This window comes from Macaca mulatta, chromosome 3, assembly GCF_049350105.2.
Source record: "Macaca mulatta isolate MMU2019108-1 chromosome 3, T2T-MMU8v2.0, whole genome shotgun sequence".
NCBI lineage: Eukaryota > Metazoa > Chordata > Mammalia > Primates > Cercopithecidae > Macaca > Macaca mulatta.
The window spans coordinates 114,995,553-115,001,569 of NC_133408.1; the positions used below are offsets into that span (position 1 = coordinate 114,995,553).

At 42.7% G+C, this 6,017-nt stretch overlaps 1 pseudogene across 1 annotated transcript; it reads right to left on the reverse strand.

The window, feature by feature from the left end:
- Positions 1–3,900: 3,900 nt before the first annotated feature.
- LOC710502 (large ribosomal subunit protein eL24 pseudogene) lies at positions 3,901–4,460 on the reverse strand (annotated as a pseudogene). The gene has a single exon (XR_001443717.3). The product of XR_001443717.3 is annotated as a large ribosomal subunit protein eL24 pseudogene (transcript).
- Between the last annotated feature and the right edge of the window lie 1,557 nt (positions 4,461–6,017).

A 6,017-nucleotide genomic window follows, 5' to 3' on the forward strand; every position in this document is an offset into this window, starting at 1 on the left:
TTACAGAATCAAAAAAGACTACCTCAGTCTTGATTCAAAAGGTTACCTACACACTCTCTGAAATAAATTTGCATAAGAACTGTTGTTTATGGGAATGCATCTTGATGGGGCAGCTGGATTGTTATGAAATACTCAGGAACCCAGCCCAGCTCTAGGACTCACTCCTGAGCACAAAGGCAATGTTGGGCATACTGGTAAAGGACCACTAAAATCCAGCCGCCCGAACCCCTTTCTTTGTGGTCAAGAAAGTCAGGAAAAGGTGCAGGACTGCTACATCAGTGAACGTAAATAATTCTATAAGCAGAGGTCCATGGGTGGTTACGCACCCTGGAAAGGAACAAGCATTAGGACCATAGAGGACACTGTAGAACTAACGCTCATTGGAAAATGACTAGGGGTGCTGGCATCCCTATGTTCTTTTTTCAGATGGGAAACGTTCCCCCCAAGGTAAAAATGCCCCTAAGATGTATTCTGGAGAATTGGAATCAATTTGACCCTCAAATGCTAAGAAAGGACTTGTGTTCTTCTGCAGTTCCACCTGGCCACGATATCCTCTTCAAGGGGGAGAAACCTGGCCTAGTGAGGGAAGTATAAATTATAACACCATCTTACAGCTAGACCTCTTTTGTAGAAAAGAAGGCAAATAGAGTGAAGTGCCATATGTACAAACTTCCTTTTCATTAAGAGACAACTCGCGATTATGTAAAAAGTGTAATTTATGCCCTACAAGAAGTCCTCAGAGCCTACCTCCCTACCCCAGTGTCCCCCTGACTCTTTCCCCAACTAATAAGGACCGCCCTTCAACCCAAACGGTCCAAAAGGAGAGAGACAAAGGGGTAAACAATGAACCAAAGAGTGCCAATATTCCCCGATTATGCCCCCTCCAAGCAGTGAGAGGAAGAGAATTTGGCCCAGTCAGAGTGCATGTATCTTTTGCTCTCTCAGACTTAAAGCAAATTAAAATAGACCTAGGTAAATTCTCAGATAACCCTGATGGCTATACTGATGTTTTACAAGGGTTAGGATCCTTTGATCTGACATGGAGAGGTATAATGTTACTGCTAAATCAGACACTAACACCAAATGAGAGAAGTGCCGCCCTAACTGCAGCCCGAGAGTTTGGCGGTCTTTGGTATCTCAGTCAGGTCAATGATAGGATGACCACAGAGGAAAGAGAACAATTCCCCACAGGCCAGCAGGCAGTTCCCAGTGTAGACCTTCACTGGGACACAGAATCAGAACATGGAGATTGGTGCCGCAGACATTTGCTAACTTGCATGCTAGAAGGACTAAGGAAAACCAGGAAGCAGCCTATGAATTATTCAATGATGTCCACTATAACACAGGGAAGGGAAGAAAATCCTACTGCTTTTCTGGTGAGACTAAGGGAGGCGTTGAGGAAGCATACCTCCCTGTCACCTGACTCTATTGAAGGCCAACTAATCTTAAAGGATAAGTTTATCACTCAGTCAGCTGCAGACATTAGAAAAAAACTTCAAAAGTCCACCTTAGGCCCGGAGCAAAACTTAGAAACCCTATTGAACTTGGCAACCTCAGTTTTTTATAATAGAGATCAGGAGGAGCAGGCGGAACAGGATGAACAGGATAAAAAAAGGCCACTGCTTTAGTCATGTCCCTCAGCAAGCGGACTTTGGAGGCTCTGGAAAAGGGAAAAGCTGGACAAATCAAATGCCTAACAGGGCTTGCTTCCAGTGCGGTCTACAAGGACACTTCAAAAAAGATTATCCAAATAGAAATAAGCTGCCCCCTCGTCCATGCTCCTTATGTCAAGGGAATCACTGGAAGGTCCACTGCCCCAGGGGATGAAGGTCCTCTGAGTCAGAAGCCACTAACCAGATGATCCAGCAGCAGGACTGAGAGTGCCTGGGGCAAGAGCCAGTCCTTGCCATCACCCTCATAGAGCCCCAGGTATGCTTGACCATTAACGGCCAGGAGGTTAATTGTCTCCTGGACACTGGCACGGCTTTCTCAGTCTTACCCTCCTGTCCCGGACGACTGTTCTCCAGATCTGTCACTATCCGAGGGGTCCTAGGACAGCCAGTCACTAGATACTTCTCCCAGCCGCTAAGTTGTGACTGGGGAGCTTTACTCTTTTCACATGCTTTTCTAATTATGCCTGAAAGCCCCACTCCCTTGTTAGGGAGAGACAGTCTAGCAAAAGCAGGGGGCATTATACACCTGCACATAGGACAAGGAACACCCATTTGTTGTCCCCTGCTTAAGGAAGGAATTAATCCTGAAGTCTGGGCAACAGATGGACAATATGGACGAGCAAAGAATACCTACCCATCCTGTTCAAGTTAAACTAAAGAATTCCGCCTCCTTTCCCTACCAAAAGCAGTACCCCCTTAGACCTGAGGCCCAACAAGGACTCCAAAAGATTGTTAAGGACCTAAAAGCCCAAGGCCTAGTAAAACCATGCAATAGCCCCTGCAATACTCCAATTTTAGGAATACAGAAACCCAACGGACAGTGGAGGTTAGTGCAAGATCACAGGATTATCAATGAGGCCATTGTCCCTCTATACCCAACTGCACCTAACCCTTATACTCTGCTTTCCCAAATATCAGAGGAAGCAGAGTGGTTTACAGTTCTGGACCTTAAGGATGCCTTTTTCTGCATCCCTGTGTATCCCAACTCTCAATTCTTGTTTGCCTTTGAAGATCCTTCCAACCCAATGTCTCAACTCACCTGGACTGTTTCACTCCAAGGGTTCAGGGATAGCCCCCATCTATTTGATCACCTAGGTTTTAAGACTTATGTGCATTAGGTATTTGTTCTAATGCTCTCCCTCCCCCTTCCCCTATCCCCTAACTGGACCCAGTGTGTGGTGTTCCCCTCCCTGTGTCCATGTGTTCTCATTGTTCTCACTCATAAGCTCCCATCTATGAGCGAGAACATGTGGTGTTTGGTTTTCCGTTCCTGCGCTAGTTTGCTGAGCATGATGGTTTCCAGCTTCATCCATGTACCTGCAAAGGACATTAACTCATTGCTTTTTATGGCTGCATATTATTCCATAGTGTATATGTGCCACATTTTCTTTATCCAATCCATCATTTGTGGGCATTTGGCTTGGTTCCAAGTCTTTGCTATTGTAAATAGTGCTACAATAAACACACAGGTGCTTGTGTATGTGTGTGTGTGTGTGTGTATGTATTTATTTTTTTTTGTTTGTTTTTTGTTTTTTTGAGACAGAGTCTCACTCTGTTGCCCAGGCTGGAGTGCAGTGGTGCGATCTCAGCTCACTGCAAACTCTGCCTCCCGGGTTCATGCTGTTCTCCTGCAGCAGCCTTCCAAGTAGCTGGGACTACAGGTGCCTGCCACCATGCCCAGCTAATTTTTTTTGTATTTTCAGTAGGGACGGGGTTTCACCATGTTAGCCAGGATGGTCTCGATCTCCTGACCTCGTGACCTGCCCGCCTCAGCCTCCCAAAGTGCTGGGATTACAGGCATGAGCCACCGCGCCTGGCCCATGTATCTTTATAGTAGAATGATTTATAATCCTTTAGGTATATACCCAGTAATGGGATTGCTGAGTCAAATGGTATTTCTGGTTCTAGATCCTCGAGGAATTGCTACACTATCTTCCATAATGGTTGAAGATAGTGTGGCAATTCATAATTTACACTCCCACTAACAGTGTAAAAGCATTCCTTTTTTCTCCACATCCTCTCCAGCATCTGCTGTTTCCAGACTTTTTAATGAGTGCCATTCTAACTAGTGTGAGATGGTATCTCATTGTGGTTTTGATTTGCATTTCTCTAATGACCAAATTATAAACTTTTTTTCATATGTTTGTTGGCACATAAATGTCTTCTTTTGAGAACTATCTGTTCATATCCTTCGCCCACTTTCTGAACTAGAAAAAACTACTTTAAATTTCTTTTTTCTTTTTTTTTTTTTTTTTTTTAGAGTTATAATCCAATCTTTATTTAAAAATCGAATCTGCCAGTTTAGCGTTTTCCACCAACTCGGGGAGCTGAAACTTTCACAGGCTTCACAATCTTTTGCTTTGGTGCTGCCTTTGTAGGTGCCTTAGCAGCAGCCATTGCAGTCTTTTTAGATGCTTGCTTAGCCTTTTTTGCTTCCTTAGCAGCCCTGATAGCTTGGTCTCCTTGGGCCTTTCTAACTTCAGGTTTCTGATTCCTCTTGGCCATTATATCAGCAAGAGATGCACCAGTAATGGCCTTCTGGAATTTGACTGCTCGGCGGGTTCTTTTCTTTTGAATTTCTTCCGACTGACCCTTTTTGTGCTTCCTTCTGTAGAGGACAGTCCAGTTTATCTGCCCAGGATTCCTCTTGGAAAGGAACGCCGACTCGCATTTTGCATTAAGAAACTGGAAAACCTTCCCGTCGGTCCTGGCGTAGCGCCTCCCGTGTCCAGGGTAGATCTTGTACCCGCTAAAACTGCACAGCTCCACCTTCATGGCGACGGATTCAAGAGAAGAGAAGAGATGGCGAAGAGAAAGAGAGAATCATGACTACTTTAAATTTCATATGTAACCCAAAAAGAACCCGTATAGCCAAGACAATCTAAGCAAAAAGGACAAAGCTGGAGGTATCATGCTACCTGACTTCAATCTGTACTACAATGCTATAGTAACCAAAACAGCATGGTACTGGTACCAAAACAGAAATATAGACCAATGGAACAGAGGCCTCAGAAATAATGCCACACATCTACAACCATCTGATCTTCAACAATCCTGACAAAAATAAGCAACGGGGAAAGGATTCCCTCTTTAATAAATGGTGCTGGGAAAACTGGCTAGCCATATGCAGAAAACTCAAACTGGACTCCTTCTTTACACCTTATACAAAAATTAACTCAAGATGGATTAAAGACTTAAACAGAAAACCTAAAACTATAAAAATCCTAGAAGAAAACCTGGGCAATACCATTCAGGACACAGGCATGGGCAAAGACTTCATGACCAAAATACCAAAAGCAATTACAACAAAAGACAAAATTGACAAATGGGATCTAATTAAACTAAAGAGCTTCAGCTCATCCAATTAAACTATCATCAGAGTCAACAGGCAACCTACAGAATGGGAGAAAATTTTTGCAATCTATCCATCTGACAAAGATCTAATATTCAGAATCTACAAGGAACTTAAACAAATTTACAAGAAAAAAAAAAATCAAAACTTCTGTTTTTAATACCATCAGATCTCATGAGACTCACTATCACAAGAACAACGCAAGAAAGACCTGCCCCCATAATTCAATCATCTCCCACCAGGTTCCTCCCATGACATGTGGGAATTGTGGAAGTTACAATTCAAGATGAGCTTTGCGTGGGGACACAGTCAAACCATATACTTTACTTCTTTACTTGCCACAAATTCATCTTTTTTCATGTCTCAACAACTCTGGAGACCTTATCCTACTCCTCAACATGAGCTAATTTGAAAAACTGCTCAAAGATCCATAAATCTTCTGTATTGATCACAGAGAGAGAGGAACACTGATTGCAAAACCAGATAGCGGTAGTTGAAAGAAAAGGAATTGTGCCCGAGGATGAAAAATAGCATTTATTTATTTAAAAGCAATCAAACAAATACCCAAACACATATACCAATACATCTGAGTGACTACTATGTGTCAAGCAATTGTAATAGTGCATAATGTAGTCTCAAGCTGATCACTAAAAATCACCAACTGAGTTTTCACCAGTTAGAGTTCTATGACAGATGTTACTTTTCAATGTAATGCTAGAAAGATTTTAAAAATTAACTCTCCTCTGGAACCTGCATTTTTAAATTTTTATCCCTCTCATATTCATCACATCCATGATAGAAGCCTCTTATGATAGACTCGAACTGTGTAAAACTCCTGTGTGCTTCTTCCCAAATCTAGTGCATGGGGAGATATGTTATTAGCAGCACAGACTAGAATAGTGAATGGCATTGCCCATGAAAGCATCACTATGGTTTTATAATTCAAGATCATTTTACTTTCAATACTTGTGAGCTGGTCTAGGAATGAATAG